Raw genomic sequence first — 18,129 nt, 5'->3', positions numbered from 1 at the left:
CATCTGAGATTAGCTCCCGTGTTGCAGACCCTGTAATGTTCTCACTTGGAGCATCTTTGAATGTTCTCAAACACACCCTGAACATCTCTCATAGCTTCTTGACCTACAACTAGGGCAAAAGTTGGCACATTTTTTCCTAAAGGAACACACTGTAAATATTTTATGTTTCCAATCCATATAGTCTCTGTCATAACTACTCAACACTGCTGTATTGCAAAAGCTGGTATAAGCAATATGTGCACAAATGGGCATGGCTGTATTCTGAGAAAATTTTATTTATAAAAATGGATTTGCTCATGAGCCATAGTTTGGTAACCGGCAAAAGGGTCTGGCTGTACACCACTTGTAGAGAGAAGCCAAAATCATAATGAGGTGTGATAAAAAGAGAGCGAGACTTTATTACTTGTGTCACTTTATTATTTGATCAGGTGAAAAAAATTCCACTCTTCAATTTGTGGAGGGAATACAGGGGGTTTTAAAGAGAGGGTTAGAAATACAGAAGAGGTTGAGAGGGGCTGTGCCTAGGAGGAGGTACTAGGCTGTGTGATCTGCTCCAATGGCTCATCTTGAATTATTGTTCCATCTGGTGAAGGGGCTGGCACCGTTGTGGGTCCTACCAGGTTTTAAATTAATTGCAGTCACTCTTGTAGTCAGTCTCAAGCTGGGAGTGGGTTCTGGACTTGAAGTAATCTTTTGTTGGAGAGAGAATTCTGTAGGTGTCTGGTCCCTATCAGGATCTGACCTCTGAAGCTTTTAAGGAAATATATGACCAGGGAAGTAAGTATGAGATGTGCTTAACAGGCATCTGGGTAAATAAATGTGCATAGGGCATGGAAACATACAGTGGGAAAGGGAAGGGAGTGAAGGAAAGAAAACATTCCGAGGTTGTCAAGTTTATCTCAGAGCTGTATCTTGAAACCTAAGGAGGAAGGGGGAGTGGGGAGGAAGAAGGGGAAAGAAATAAAAGTTTTAGAACATGGTTTAAGGCTAAGTTGCTAAGCTGTTTGATTACAAACTCCTTCTCTAAGGGGATGTATTAACCTAAGAAAGAGATACCTTGTATACCAAAAGGATTACAATATTTTGCCAATTTACATAAGCAGAAATCTGGGAATGAATTATAAGAGCACTAAACCAGATAGGAATTTATTGATAAGGGTAAACATTCCAGAGAATGTGCTTCCAGTGTTTAGTTTGAGCGGCTGGAAGTGGCAACTACTCCTGATGAACTGTCACCTCTCTTTCATCTCATCCCTATCACAGTTGATGGGGGAAGAAAATATTTGGGATTAGTTTACACATTGTTCTGTACAATTATATTCTGTACAAATATTATGCAAATATTATTCTGTGAAGATTCTTCTGTACAATAAGCTGCCATCAGCCAGAATTGAGTGGCTATGGCATTATAGCTTTACTCAGGATGACCCTGAATGACACGGACAAAAGAGGCCAGTATAAACAGTACATTTAGCTGTTGATTTGCCCAGAAAGAGGGGTGGGGTGGCCAGGTATATATAGACCAACTTAGATTCATGGGCAAGGGCTAATGCTTTGGCCATATTGTCAGGGATTTGGAAGGAATAAGGTTAAAGAACCAGTAACAGTGAGGTCTAAGGATAAAATTCTCAGAATGTACACGCTGTATGAGGATGTTTGACTCTCATCTGAATTGACACATTATTCACTGCTGAGACAGCTTCAGAAATTAGGTGATAAAAAAGTCCTCTTCTGTAAGTCACTAGTTAGCCTCTTTTCAGATACTCCATATATCAATTTGTAGATGCAAGACAATCGCAATCGAAATGCCTGAAGTGTGGTTTTTTTGTGAAAATTGACAATGTGATTATAAAATGGAAATGCAAAGGGCCAGAAGAGCCAAGAGGATCTTTAAAGAGAGTAGCAAGGTTAAAGGGCTTATTCTACTGAATATCAAGTCTTTTCATAAAGCTTCCGGAATAAAGTCAATGTAGTGTTGGTACAAGAACATCTAGAGAAAGCAATTCGATAGATTAGAGTTCAGAAACAGACCTTATATATATGAACACTTGAATTTTTGACAAATATGGCACTGTGAATAATACGCATTTTTTTCAGTACATGGTGTTGAGTTGATTAGATAGTAATGAAGGGATTAATCTTGAGCCTTACCTCACACTGTTCATAAAAATCAATTTCAGATAGATTGTTGACATAGGCAAAAATAAGACAAACTTTTTAGAAGATGATATAGAATGTCTTTGACTGGGGCATGCAGTGATTTCTTAAATAGGATCAAAAGAGCACCAAATTAATATAAAAGATTGATAATTTCACTACATTAAAATTAAGAATCATATAATTTTAAATAGCATAAAAATCAAATACCTAAGAATAAGTCTAACAAAAGACATACACCAAAAGATGTCATTGAGACAAAGAAAATTCAAGCTATAATTGGGGAGAATATATATGCAATACATACAACTGACAAATTATATATGCAGAATATATAAAGAATGCCCCTGGTCCCAGGGGGTACAAAAGTAAATAAATTAATAAACTCAAATATTAGTGTTAAGCACAGGGAGGAAATCACTGACAGGAATTTAAACTGAAAGCCAGCCCTTATAAATTCTAAGATGGCCAAATTCTTGCCATCTTAGAAACCTTGGAATGAGAATTTCAATTACAGTGATCTTGGATTCGAAGTGTCCTCAGAGGGCTGGCTGAAGCAAATTAAATTTCCCCGTGGAGAAACTCATTCTGGGTCTCAAAGGATTCCAACAAATACAAATCAATCATTTGTGAGCCTCATTTAGAAACCGATTCTCCACTTGAGTTTTCTAGTACCAGTCTCACATTGCAGAACATGCTGCTCTTTCATTTCTGTCAGCCATTGCACAGGCAATTCTCTTCACATTTTAGTTCTATCCCTGGACCCTGTGAACTCCCTTTTCTCCCTCCAATTTTATCTTGAGCCTTGAAGCTTTATTGACTTCCTTTGACAGTCAATATCCTCTCTGTGCTCCTGTCCTATTTTAGCACATAAATTGCATTTATAACCCAAATTTCCCTGGGTCCCACCAGTCTGTGGTTATGAGTGACAACACATCAATATTAATAGCTCAGATGTCACAGATTAATTGTTCCTTTTCCCCTCAGTCCCACGCAAAATCTCCCTTGGATAATTCCGGAGACATATGGGTGTGCCCCGATTTGTGCTAGTGAACGATGCTGTGTTCTGCTGTTGCTAAGAGAACCACATCGCCAGCTTTCTGTAAGAGCATTATTCCCGGCCCAGACTCCTAATCCCAGGAATCTAAAGTGAAAAAGTGCAAAGATATGCAAACACCACAGCAAGCATAATCATTTTGTGTTTGTTGCTTTTAATAGAAGTAAATGGCAGAATATGCAGCTAGAATTGTAAAGCGTAGTTGCTCTGCAGAGCAGCATCAGGAGATTGGCACTGCTTTTCTTTGCTCTCTTAATAAGCATATTATTTGTATTTTTAAATGATATACATCTATATCTCTGATAAAAATACGCCAAAAACTTTTTAAATGGCACAGCATGCCTTTCATTCTTCACTGCATTGCAGCCAGACTGTCTTCTGTGAAGAAATGGGGAGACTGCCTCTTCTCACTGTGTGTTTCATTTTGTCATCGCCTGGCCCTGAAGCCAATTGCTTCTACCTCTGTAATCCACAGAGGTCTTTATGAAAACTTCTCCTTCAGCCTCTGCTTGCAACTCCATAACACAGGAACACGGTTCCACATAATGCAATAAGGATGGCCACATATTTCTTGAAAGACATATGCACTTTTTTACACACTGTAGAAGGTAGTATAGATAAGTGCTTAGAGTGTGAGCTCCGACTTCTGCTGTTGGACAAGATGGAATAAAGGATTGAGATTTACCTTCCTGCCTGAAACAACAGCAACAACTAACACAACCAAAATACATTTTAAAATAGCTTTTAAGATACTAGATATCAGGCAACGAAGAATAGCATTGCTTAAGAAATGAGAAACAAATGAGCCCTGAAATTGCCAGTTTACTGCCCTGAGAGTTTCTAGGCTGTAATGCAGGGACAGAGAACTAAGGTGGAGCATGATGGAGTTCCTGAAATGAGGAGACAGAGCTGAGAGTATGGAAAGGCCAAGGCAGCTAGGGTTCACTGGACAGAGCACCACAGAGGAGAGAGCTGCAGAGAGAGAGAATCCCAGAGATCTGTAGAGGGTCTCCTTGAGGATCAAGCAGCAGATGCATTTAAGGAAACTACCTAAGGCTGGGGGAAAAAAACATCTAAGAGAATTAGAGGGAACAGGGCCCAACACTCCTATGGGGCCAATCTACTCACCAGCTAGACAGGAAAAAAAATAATCATTCTGGCTCTACCTCTTAGTCTTTTCAGCCTGATATGAAAAGTGCCATAGGCTGAATAGCTTATAAACAACATAATTTTAATCTCTCACAGTTCTGGAAGGCCAGTATGTCCAAGACCGAGGTGCTGGCAGATTTGGTGTCTGGTGAGGGACTGCTTTATAATTTATGAATGGCCATCTTTTTGCTGTGTTCTCACATGGTAAAAGGGAAAAGACAGCTCTCAGGGGCCTTTCATAGGGACACTAATCCCATTAATGAGGACTATGCCCTCATAATGTAATCATCCCCAAAGGCCCTGTCTCCTAATTCTGAATTCTGTCTCATTGGTGATCAGGTTTCAATGTATGAATTTTTGGACGACACAAACATTCAGACCATAGCAACCTAGCAAGTGCTTACAAACTGTGTGCCCTTGGGCAAGTTATTTACATTCTCTGTGCTTCAGACAGAAGGAAATAAAGATTCAAGCAGCAATAAATGAAACAGAGACTAGAAAGACAATGGAAGAGATCAACCAAACCAAGAACTTTAAAAAAGTGACAAATCTTTAGCTAGATGAACCCAGAAAGAGAGGATTCAATAAATAAAATTATAAATAAAGAGAAGACATTACAACTGATATTAAAGAAATATAAAGGATCATAAGAATCTACTATGAACAGTTATATGCCAACGAATTGAATAACCTAGTAGTAATGGATACATTCCTAGAAACATACAACCAACCAAGACTGAATCATGATGAAATAGAAAATCTTAACAGACCAGCAGCAAGTAAGTATATAATAAAGGCCAGGTGTGATGGCTCACATCTGTAATCCCAGCATTCTGGGAGGCCGAGGGGGGTGGATCATCTGAGGTCAGGAGTCCGAGACCAGCCTGGACAACATTTGAAACCCCATCTCTACTAAAAATACAAAAATTTATCAGGCTTAGTGGCAGGGTCCTGTAATCCCAGCTACTTGGGAGGCTGAAGCATGAGAATCGGTTGAACCCGGGAGACAGAGGTTGCAGTGGGCAGTGACTGCGCCATTGCTCTCCAGCCTGGGAGACAAGAGTGAACTTCTGTCTCAAAAAAAAAAAAAAAAAAAAAAAATATTAAAAGTAACCTCCTAACAAAGAAAAGCCTGGGATAGATGTCTTCACAGATGAATTTTACCAAACATTTAAAGAACCTAATGCCAATCCTTCTCAAACTCTTCCAAAAAAGAATGAAGAGGAAGGAACACTTCCAAACTCATTTTATGAAGCCAGCATTACCCTCTTACCAAAGCCAGATGATGACACATCAAGAAAATTACAACCAATAACCCTGATGAAAATAGATGCAAAAATCCTTAACAAAATACAAGCAAACCAAATTCAACAGCACATTAAAAAGATCATACACCATAATTAACCAGGATTTATCCCTAGGGTACAAGGATGGTTTAACACACACAAATCAATAAATGTGATACACCACATTAACAGAATGAAGAATAAAAATCATGTGATAATTTCAACAGATGCAGAAAAATAACTGGACAAAATTCAACACCCTTTCATGATAAAACTCCTCAACAAATTAGGCATAGAAAGACCGTACCTTAACATAATAAAAGCCGTATATGACAAGGCTACAGTTAACATCATACTCAACAATGAAAAGCTGAAAAGTTTCCCTCTAAGATCAGGAACAAGATAAGGGTACTTTGCTTCTTTTCAACATTGGAGAAGTCCTAGCCATTCAGTATGTTGGCTGTGGATTTCTCATAGATGGCTTTTATTACATTAAGGTATGTCCCTTGTATGCTGATTTTGTTGAGGGTTTTAATCATAAAGGATGCTGGATTTTGTCAGATGCTTTTTCTGCATCTATTGAGATGATCATGTAATTTTTGTTTTGAATTCTGTGTGCTGTATCACATTTATTGACTTGCATATGTTAAACCATCCCTGCATCCCTGGTATGAAACTCACTTGATTGTGGTGAATTATCTTTTTGATATGTTGTTGGATTTGGTTAGCTAGTACTTTGTTAAGGATTTTAGAATCTATGTTCATCAAGGATATCAGTCTGTAATTTTCTTTTTTGGTTGTGTCCTCTCCTGGTTTTGGTATTAGGGTGATGCTGTCTTCATAAAAGGAATTGGGGGGTTCCTTCTTTCTCTATCTTGTGGAATAGTGTTAAAAGGATTGGTACCAATTCTTTCAAAGCCTGGTAGAATTCTGCTGTGAATCTATCCAGTTATGGACTTTTTTTGTTGGTAATTTTTAAATTATCATTTCAGTCTCGCTGCCTGTTATTGGTCTGTTCAGGGCATCTAATTCTTCCTGATTTAAGCTAGGAGGGTTGTATTTTCCTGAGAATTTATGCATCTCTTCTAGGTTTTTTAGTTTATGTGTGTAAAGGTGTTCACAGTAGCCTTGAATGGTCTTTTGTATTTCAGTGGTGTCAGTTGTAATATCTCCTGTTTTGTTTCTTAGTGAGGTTATTTGGATTTTCTCTTTTCTTGGTTAATCTTGCGAATAGTCTATCAATTTTATTTATCTTTTCAAAGAACCAGCTTTTTGTTTCATTTACCTTTTGTATTTTTTTGTTTCAATTTCATATAGTTCTGCTCTGATCTTGGCTATTTCGTTTATTCTGCTGGGTTTGGGTTTGGTTCGTTCTTGTTTCTCTAGTTTCTTGATGTGTGACCTTAGATAGTCTGTTTGTGCTCTTTCAGACTTTTTGATGTAGGCGTTTAGGGCTATGACCTTTCCTCTTAGCACCGCCTTAGCTATATCCCAGAAGTTTTCATAGGTTGTGTCATTATTGTCGTTCACTTTGAAGAATTTTTAAATTTCCATTCTGATTTTGTTTTTGACCCAATGCTCCTTCCAGAGGAGGTTATTTAATTTCCATGTATTTGCCTGGTTTTGAAGGTGCCTTTTTGAGTTGACTTCCAGTTTTATTCCACTGTGGTCTGAGAAAGTGCTTGATACAATTTTAGTTCTCTTAAATTTATTGAGGATCATTTTATGGTTTATCATATGGTCTATCTTGGAGAAAGTTCCATGTGCTGTTGAATAGAATGTGTATTCTGTGGTCGTTGGATGAAATGTTCTGTATATATCTGTTATGGTCCATTTGTTCCAAGGTACAGTTTAAATCCATTGTTTCTTTGTTGACTTTCGGTCTTGATGACTTGTCTAATGCTGTCAGTGGAGTACTGAAGTCCCCCACTATTACTGTGTTGCCATCTACCTCATTTCTTAGGTCTATTGGTAATTGTTTTACAAATTTGGGAGCTCCAGTGTCAGGTGTATATATGTTTAAGATTGTGATATTTTCCTATTGGACAAGGCCTTTTACCATTAGATAACCTCCTTCTTTGTCTCTTTTAACCACTGTTGCTTTAAAGTTTGTTTTGTCTGATGTAAGAATAGCTACCTCTGCTCACTTTTGGTGTCCATTTGCATGAAATGCCTTTTTCCACCCCTTTACTTTAAGTTTATGTGAGTCCTTATGTGTTAGGTGAGTCTCCTGAAGGCAGCAGATGGTTGCTGAGTTCTTATCCATTCTGTGGTTCTGTATCTTTTCAGTGAAGCATCTAGGCCATTTACATTCAATGTTAGTATTGAGACGTGAGGTATCGTTGCAGTCATCATGGTCTTTGTTTCCTGTGTACTTTGTTTTGGTTTTTTGTTTTTGCTTTTTAACTTGTATATTTGTTGTATAGGTCCTGTGTGATTTATGCTTTAAAGAAGTTCTGTTTTGATGTATTTCCAGGATTTGTTTAAAGATTTAGAGCTCCTTTTAGCAGTTTTTGTAGGGGTGCCTTGGTAATGGCAAATTATCTCAGCATTTGTTTGTCTGAAAATGACTCTGTCTTTCCTTTATATATGATGCTTAGTTTCACTGGATACAAAATTCTTGGCTAATAATTGTTTTGCTTGAGGAGGCTGAAGATAGGGCCCCAACCCCTTCTAGCTTGTAGGGTTTCTGCTGATAAATCTGCATTAATCTGATAGGTTTTCCCTTATAGGTTACCTGCTGCTTCTGTCTCACAGCTCTTAAGATTCTTTCCTTCGTCTTAACTTTGGATAACCTGGTGACAATGTGCCTAGGCGAAGATCTTTTTGTGATGAATTTCCCAGCTGTTCTTTGTGTTTCTTGTACTTGCATGTCTAGGTCTCTAGCAAGGTGGGGGAAGTTTTCCTCAATTATTCCCCCAAATACATTTTCCAAGCTTTCAGAATTGTCTTCTTCCTCAGGAACACCAACTACCCTTAGATTTGGTCATTTAACATAATCTCAGACTTCTTGGAGGATTTGTTCATATTTTCTTATTCTTTTTTCTTTGTCGGATTGGGTTAAGTCAAAGGTCTTGTCTTTGAGTTCTGAATTTCTTTCTTCTATTTGTTTAATTCTATTGCTGAGCATTTCCAGAGCATTTCGCATTTCTAAAAGTGTATGACCAGAGTTTCCTGAATTTTTTATTATTTTTCTTCTTTCTGGTTTTTTTTTTGATGGAGTCTCCCTTGTTGCCCAGGCTGGGATGCAATGGTGTGATCTCACCTCACTGCAACCTCCACCTCCCAGGTTCAAGCAATTCTCCTGCCTCAGCCTCCTGAGTAGCTGGGACCACAGGTGTGCACCACCACACCTGGCTAATTTTTGTATTTTTAGTAGAGATGGGATTTCACCATGTTGGCCAGGCTGGTTTTGAGCTCCTGACCTCAGGTGATCCGCCCCCCTCAACCTCCCAAAATGCTGGGATTACAGACATAAGCCACCAATTGCTTTTTCTTTAAGCTATCTATTTCCTTGAATATTTCTCCCTTCACTTCTAGTATCATTTTCTGTATTTCTTTGGATTGGGCTTCACTTTTCTCTAGTCTCTCCCTGATTAGCTTAATAACTAACCTCTTGAATTCTTTTTCCGGTAAATCAGGGATTTCTTCTTGGTTTGGATCCATTGCTGGTGAACTAGTGTGATTGTTGTGGGGTGTTCATGAGCCTTGTTTTGTCATATTACCAGGGTTTGTTTCTGGTTTCTTCTCATTTGGGTAGGCTCTGTCAGAGGGAAGGTCTAGGGTTGAAGGCTGTTCAGTTTTTTTTTTGTCCCATAGGTGTTCTCTTGATATAGTACACTCCCCCTTTTCCTGTGGATGTGGCTTCCTGTGAGCCAAACTGCAGTGATTGTTGTCTCTCTTCTGGGTCTAGCTACTCAGTGAGTCTGCCCAGCTCCAGCCTGGTACTGCGTGTTGTCTGCACAGTCCTGTGATGTGAACTGTCTATGGGCCTCTCAGCCGTGGATACCAGCGCCTCTTCCAATGGAGGTGGTGGAGAGTGCAATGGACTCCATGAGGGTCCTTAGTGTTGGTGGTTTAATGCTCTATTTTGTGCTGGTTGGCCTCCTGCCAGAAGGTGGCACTTTCCAGAAAGCATCAGCTGTAGTAGTGTGGCAAGGGACTGGTGGTGGGCTGCGTTGGGAAAAGCTGAGGCAGGGCTTGCATGTCTGACATAATGTAAAAGAGTCTTGGAACACGTCTTGTGTCCAGGTCTAAAACCGCTCGTGGTCTTTGTGCTAAAGGGTGTAAGGTTGTCCTGCCATACCACAATCTAAGCCCAGGGCATAAAACCCCTTGTGGCTTGGATGGAATCCAGAGCTCAGGGCATAAAAGCCCTCGTGGCCTCTGGAATGTGTCTAGGCTTGCTGGCTTCTTGCTTTTAGCACTCCCAGACTCATGGATCAGTTGTATCTTAAACTAGAAGAACGTGTTCCCCATTATCTCAAGCAGCAGAACATGTTCCATATGCTTCAATGGGAATGCTAAACTGTCACAGCTATAGATCATATGCTTGATGTGCCACTGCCTTTCAACCCCTACATCTTCACTACCTGCGTCTTTGTTTGATCACCAATAAATAGTGTACTTCCAGGGCTCGGGGCCTTTGCAGCTTCCATACTAGTGTTGGCCCCCTGGACCCACTTTATGCATTCTTAACTTGTCTAGTCTCATTTCTTTGACTCCACCAGACTTTGTAGCCCCCATAGCCTGGTGTTGGGTCTGGCCACCCCAACAGGTGGGGTGCTGAACTCCTAAGTTTGTATTCCTTTGTCTTCCCCTACTAGGGTGGTTAGGGAGGAACCATCAGGTGCAGGTGGGTCTAGGTGTGTCTGAGCTCAGACTCTCCTTGGGTGGGTCTTGCTATGGCTGCTATGGGAAATGGGGGTGAGATTCCCATGTCACTGGAATTGTGTACCTAGGAGGATTATGGCTGTCTCTGCTGAGTCATGCAGGTTGTCAGGGAAGCAGGGGAAAGCCAGCAGTCACAGGCCTCACCCAGGTCCCATGCAAACTGAAGGGCTGGTCTCACTCCCATTCCAAACAGCCCTGAGTCTGTTTGCAGGTGGAGGGCAAGATGGGCTTGAAAACTTGCCCAAGGGTTTCTGCCTCCCAGCTTCGGCTGCTTTAGTAGGGGTGTGTGTTCCAGAGAGGAGGGTCTCCCTTTCCCTCGTTTGCAGCTGGGGCACTCCCAGTATTTGGGATGTCTCCTGGGTACCACAGGAGCAGTCTGCTTCCTTCAGAGGGTCTGTGGGTCCTCTTAGAATTGCTGGTTTGTTCATGCAGTAGATTTAAAGCTGTGGCACAGAAGGGCTCTCCAGCTCCTCTTCCCTTCGTCAGTTTGCTGGGCACTCGCAGCACTGGTTTGTTTTAATGTTTTGACTCTTGTAATAACACTTACCTTAAAACATCAATGCATTGTATAACTGTCTAACAATCCTTCCTTTCTGTATATTCTCAATCTAAAACCATCTTCATTTTTTTTTCATTTTTTACTTTTAAAACATTTTTGTTAAAAAATGAAGACACAAACACAAACATTAGCCTAGACCTACACAGGGTCAGGATTGTTGGAGGCTGAAAGAATGAAGGTCGTGATCAACTCAGTATACCACTGGAGGCTATATGAGTAAGCAGCAAACTGTTTCTCATAAATGCAGAATGTTGGCAAACTGACAAACTGTGCATGCCACCCAGAAGGACTGCTGAGGGCAGTCACTATCCAGGTGCAAATGTTTCTTATGATTAGGCATAACTGAAGCCTGTCAGTAACAATATGAACCTGTGATCAATTAAGCAGCTGACCAATGGTTACCTCCTCCCTGCTCTTGTTACCCAATAAATATGAAGGGCTGTAGAAGCTCGTGGGCTGTCTTTGCCCACTAGAAGTGGGAGCTCTCTTCTTCCTCTGGCTCTTTTCCTCAAAGAAACAAAATCCTTTTTGTTTTTTTGTTACCTTTTCTACGTTTGTCCCTTCATTCATTCTCATAATGATGGTCTCAAGCAGTAACAGTAGTGACTGCTGTAAAGACTGTTTCAAGCAGTAACAGTAGTAACTGCTGTAATAACTGTCTCAAGTAGTGAAAGTAGTAACTGCTGTAATGATGATCTCAAGTAGTAGCGGTGGCAGTCAGCCACAAATGGTGCCTGAACAGGGACTTGAAGGGAGTATCAGGGACAAAAAGAGACCTAGAGACCTGAAGGGGCCTGAAGAGGCCCACAGGGACAAATAGAGATAAGTAGAAATAAGTAAATTAAGTAGAGATAAGTAGAGAAAAGTAAGTAGAGATGAGATAGTAGCGGAAGACGGGGACTTGCAGGAACTAACAGGTACCATAGGGACAGATAGGGATAGATAAAGACTAGCAAAGACTAGAAATATAAGGTCAGTGCCCTAAAGAGGTACAAAAGTAGAAGCTAGCAGAAACTTTCAGGGACAAACAGGGACAGATATGGTCCTATAGGGACTTGAACAAGGAAGGTCTGCTGGAACAGAAAAAAAGTAAAACCAACCAGATGAATGAGAAACCCTATTACAAGTCTGCTGGAAGCAACATAAGGCCAGTGCTCTAAAAAATACTGGTCAGTGCCCTAGAGGTACAAAGAATGGGAAGTTTTTGAATCAGGGTAACATGGGGAAGAATTTGGTTATGTTTTTTCTCTTTTTTGTTGGGAGTTTGGTACATACCATCTTTTTGTTACTTCAGGGTTTGAGAAAATTTTTTGCCCCACCTACAGCACCTATCGAAAGTGGTGAACCAGGAGAGGGAGGATGAAAATTGGCTTGTACCGTCTCCTTCTGTGGCTACAAAAAGGCTAACTTTAGCTTTCGTGGATTGTAAACGTGCACTGGCATCTGTGAGATGTGCAGAGGACTTAGGAGGTTTTCTTAGAGCTCGTCAGGATGTGGGAACTAAGCGTCATTGCTCTGCAGTGTTGGCTTGGGCAATGGCTAATTCGGTAGCTGACAGATCTAAAGCCAAGGGTCAAGTCCTAAAGTAGGAAAGTGTTATAAGTGTAGAAAAATTGGATGTTTCGGAAAAGAACGCTGCCAGACCTCTGGGCAGAAGGGATTTTATAATCCAGTTCCCCCTCAAGAGAAAAAATGCCAGGACTTTGCCCTCGTTGTAGTAAAGGAAATCACTGGGCTAATCAATGCCACTCAAAATTCCATCAGAACGGCACCCCCGGCAACATTGGGAAACAAGAAGGGGGCCTGAACCTGGTCACCTCAAACTATGAGGGCATTCCCCATCCAGGCCACAAGTCTGTCTCAGGGTTGAGCTTCCAGAGGCGCACATTGATTCCCTCTCTCCAGGAACACCTGGAAATGCAGGATTAGCTCGCCTAGAGAGCAAATTACGTTAATTGAAAGGAACAAACTCACTAAGATTCCCATTGGTATTTGGGGACCTTTTGCTAACAGGATACATGGGATTAATTTTGGGTAAAAGTCATCTTAACTTACAGGGCATTACTGTAGACCCATGAGTTGATTTTGATTGTGAAGGAGAAATTCAGGTAGTGGTGTAATGTCTTTGGGTTTTTGAACCAGGAGAATATGTTGCTCAACTGTTGCTTATTTCCTGTAAACTGCACCCTTCTCTATGAAAGGAGAAATGAGGGAATCGGGGATTTGGAAGTACAACTACATGGGAAATTCATCTATCACAACCCATAGCATCTGATAAACCCAGTGTTGTAGATAGAATAAAATTTTGTGGGCATATGGAAACGGGAGCAAGAGACTGGTCTTTCGTGGTGTAATAGATCTTTGAGGATTGTTTACAAGGATAAACCTTGATTTGCTTTCTCTGTGCCTTCTGTTAATCAGAAAGAGCCTGTTTCTTGTTATCAGTGGAAAGTTTTACCCTGCAGCAGTTAACCAAAGAGGCAGAGGCTGAGTTGCAGCTTGTAGAGCAGATGCTTCGGCAGTGGCATGCCTCGCAGCTACAGCCACAAAAACTCTGGCTTCTGTTTTGGTAGATTTACTAATGTGGGGATGAGGGTATGCTTCTGCTTCTGCAGGAGATGAACAAGCCATGTGGGTGCCCTCAAGATGTGTGCGACCATGGAATGGGAGACTGGAGGGACCCATGGATTTCAACGACAGGCCTGGCTCCCCCAATACAAGCCATGAGCCAGTTGAATCTGAATGCGAAGATGGAATGAGGACTGACCGAAGTCACACTGACATCAACCCCCATAATATGGCGACAGATCAAGAAAACCACACAAGAAGCTGAGAAACTGCTGGAGCGCCAGGGTTTCACCTTTTGCTGGAACTCAGGGGTATAATTGATGCTTAATGGACCAATGCTTTCTGACTGAGCTCTCTACACTGAATACAAGAGACCAATAGTTAGGCAGGAATGTCATCACCCCTATTAAGCATGAAGAAGTTGCAGAAGATGGACCTTCATCCTTCCGCAACCCTTAGGATTAAGGATCCCCTTGTAAAAAGGGAAGAGGGAAATATGTAAGGAGCATTCAAACCAGAGCGACTCCATTTTGAATAAGGGCTAAGAAAAATGAAGCTGGATCACCAACCTGCAACTGAGGGTTGCACAACCTACAATTGCCTTGCTCAATTAATTTAAAAACAAAGATATAAGAGGCCGAAAGAATTGAGGGTCATGATCAACTCAGTATACCACTGGAGGCTATATGAGAAAGCAGCAAACTTTCTCATAAATGCAGAATATTGGCAAACTGACAAACTGCATGCCACCCAGAAGGACTGCTGAGGGCAGTCACTATCCAGACACAAATGTTTCTTATGATTAGGTATAATTGAAGCTTGTCAGGAACAATATGAACCTGTGATCAATTAAGCAGCTGACAATCATTACCTCCTTCTCCCTGCTCTTGTTACCTAATATAAATACAAAGGGCTGTAGAAGCTCAGGGGCTGCCTTTGTTCACTAGAAATGGGGAGCTCTTCTTCCCCTGACCCTTTCCTTAAAACGGTTTCTTTTGTTTTTTGTTACCATTTCTGTGTTCATCCTTCAGTCTCCTAATGAAGCTCTCAAGCAGTAACAGTAACTGCTGTAATGACGGTCTCAAGCAGTAGCAGTGGCAGTCAGCCACACAGGATCAATATCATTGTCTTCCACTTCCACATCTTGTCTCTCTGTAAGATCTTCAGAAGCAGTAACATACATGGAGCTGTCATCTGTGATAACATTGTTTTCTTCTGGAATGCCTCCTGAAGGACCTGCCTGAATCTTTTAGTTAACTTGTATAAATTAGGAGTACATTCTACAATAGCAGTAAAAAGTATACTATAGTAAATACATAAACCAGTTAACGGTCATTATCAAGTATTTACATAATCATATGTACTCTAGACTCTTATAGGGCAGGCAGCACAGTAGATTTGTTTATCAGCATAAACACATAAGAAACGTGTTGTGCTATGACGTTAACAGCTATAACATCACTAGGTGATAGGAATTTTTCAGCTCCATTTCAATCGTAGGTCCACCATCATATATGTGGTCTGTCATTGACTGAAACATTGTTATGTGGCATATGGCTGTATATTACAAAGTTATAGTAGTCAAAACTGCATGGTACTGGCATAAAAACACACATAGACAAATGGAATAGAATAGAGAACCCATAAATAAACACATACATAAATAGTTGACTAACCCTTTTTTGTTTATGAGATGGAGTCTTGACCTGTCACCCAGGCTGGAGTGCAGTGGTGCAATCTCGGCTCACTGCAACCTCTGCCGCCCAGGCTCAAGCAATTCTGTCACCCTAGCCTCCTGAGTAGCTGGGACTACAGGCATGCACCTCCAAGCCTGGCTAATTTTTTTATATTTTTAGTAGAGACAAGGTTTCACCATGTTGACCAGGCTGGTCTCAAACTCCTGACTTAAGTGATCTGCCCACCTCAGCCTCCCAAAGTGCTGGGATTACAGATGTGAGCCACTGCACCTTGCCATCAACTTAACTTTGATAAGGGTGCTAAGAAAACAATAGGGAAAGGATAGCCTCCTTAATGGTGCTGGAAAGACTGGATATCCACATGCAAAAGAATGAAACTTGGCCCTTATCATCCATTACACAAAAAGTAACACAAAATAGGATAAAGGCTTGTATGTAAGACCTAATATCATAAATCTCCTAGAAGAAAGCACAGGGAAAAGCTGTTTGACATTGGTCTTGGAAATGATTTTTGGATATGACACCAAAAACACAGGCAACAAAATGAAAAAATGGGACTACATCCAACTAAAAAGCTTCTCATCAAAGGAAGTGATTAACAAAATGAAATGGCAACCTACAGAATGGGAGAAAATATTTGCAAACTGTATGTCTGATAAAGGTTTAATATCCAAAGTATATAAAGAACTGTCTTAGGTCCTCTGGGCTGCTATAAGGTGTCTAAGGTGCCACCAGATTTGGTGTCTGGTAAGGGCTTGTGTCCTTATAGATGGTGTCTTCTCACTGTAACCTCACATGGCAGCAGGCAAGGGATCTCTCTGGGCTCTCTTTTGAGGGCACTAATACCACTTACGACTGCTTCATCTTTATCACCTCAACACTCCCCAAAGGCCCACCTCCTAGTAACATCACTTTGGCAGCTTGGATTTCAATATATGAATTTGGGGGAGACATAAACATTCAGTTCATTGCAGAACTCACACGATTCAATAGCAAAACGAACTAAAAGCAGCCAAATAGCCCAGTTGAAAAATGGGCAAATGATGTGAACATTTTCCCAGAGAAGACATGCACATGGTACAAATGGCCAACTGGTATATGAAGAGGGGCTCAGCATCAACAATTAGGGAAATGCAAATCAAAGAAATAATAAGACATTACTTCACACCTATTTAGATGGCTATGATAGAATAGGTGAAAGATGACAAGTGTTGGGGAGGGTGTGGAGAAAAAGAAACAGTTGTATACTGTTGGTGGAAATGTAAATTAGTACAACCATTATGGAAAACAATATGGGGGTTCCTAAATTAAAAACAACTACAATATGAGCCAGCAATCCCAATACTGGGTATGATATCTACAGGAAATGAAATCAGTTTGCTGAAAAGACATTCTGTGCTTCCATGTTTATTGCAGCATATTCACAGTGGCCAAGACATGGAAACAACATAAGTGTCTGACAATGACTATTTTTATTAGCATGCATTTTCTTGATTTTCATAGCAAATGATCTCTTTGCAGACTCAAGTTTTTATCAGTTTATGCAATTCAATTAAATTACGTAAGTATGAGGCATACAATGGAAATGAAGTTTGGGAACAAGCATAGTTGACTCTTGGGAAGTATTCCACTTAGCTGGTGGAAACAGATATGTAGGAGTAAAACAAAGTGAAGGCTACTAGCTATGAGTCCTCAGTATTTTATGAGAATCAGTTGGCATATTTCAGAAAGGGAATCGGGAATATTAAGTTGATGGTTAGAAAACTTCTGTATGCACATGTATTTTCTGGGGACAGAGTCCATAGATGTCATTTAATTTTTGGAGGGATCTATGATCACTAAAATGTTAAGTACTTGTTAACTTAAAAATTATTCAATTTATAAATTTAAGAAAGGAGAGAAGAATTTCTTATAAAGTGTTACTATAAAGCCTGCAAGGTGACCAACCCACAGACAGACTGGGAAGTGTGCCTCCAGCCAAGACCAGAGATAGGCACTTTGGAGAAGGGGCTGGAGTGTAGGAGCTTTATGCTGAACAGGTTGGCTAAACATGCACATTCAACAGGTTACATGAGCTATGAATATTCATGAAGCTGATCCTGACATGCATATTGAACAAACATACATGTAACATATGACCATGTTCACTTTGGGATGGAGATTTAACATTTAAATATATTACCATTAGGCCCTATATGTCAAAATGTTTTTTCAGGACATGAAGGCATATAGATATGCAACTTCTATAAACTGATCAGAACCAGCCCATGGGTCAGTGTATTATCAGGAGAAAGTTACTAAAACCAGTCTTTTATCCGACGATAAGCCATAGTTGTGACTTGTGGAATGGGGGTCAGTTAGCATCTGGTAGATCTGCAAATTGTTTTAATATTGCTTATCTGAAGGCCAGTGTTTGTTTAGCTGCTGGAGAAAAAGAAAAATCTTGTGACAGTCAGAACATAGTTTATTCTTTAAGTGTAGGGTACATGACTTAACCCTTGCCTGGCACGAGTTTAGGTCCTATTTATAATTTGGTATTGTATTGCCACAAAGAATCTGTTCTGCCAGTTTTATGATCTGTTTTAACATCAATGCTGGTCAGTTGTTGTGTCTAAAAAGGGAGGGAGTACAATGAGGCCTGTCTGACCTCAACCCATCATAGCTGGGAACTAACTTTTTAAGGCTTTTCTGGGATCCCTTTGGCCAAGAGGTGGTCTATTCAGTCTGGCGGGGGTTTAAGATTTTATTTGTAGTTTAAAGTAT

The 18,129-nt window shown here is 40.5% G+C and overlaps 1 long non-coding RNA gene across 1 annotated transcript; it reads right to left on the bottom strand.

The window, feature by feature from the left end:
* Positions 1-3,351: 3,351 nt before the first annotated feature.
* Positions 3,352-11,870, bottom strand: LOC108582178. Its single transcript, XR_001895377.3, has 2 exons — positions 11,645-11,870; positions 3,352-3,863 (listed from the first exon to the last, which is right to left on the bottom strand). It is a non-coding gene; the product is annotated as an uncharacterized LOC108582178 (long non-coding RNA).
* Between the last annotated feature and the right edge of the window lie 6,259 nt (positions 11,871-18,129).

Source organism: Papio anubis, chromosome 12, assembly GCF_008728515.1.
Source record: "Papio anubis isolate 15944 chromosome 12, Panubis1.0, whole genome shotgun sequence".
Lineage (NCBI taxonomy): Eukaryota > Metazoa > Chordata > Mammalia > Primates > Cercopithecidae > Papio > Papio anubis.
Note: the sequence above shows the minus strand (reverse complement) of the source record. Positions and strands in the feature narration are given on the sequence as shown.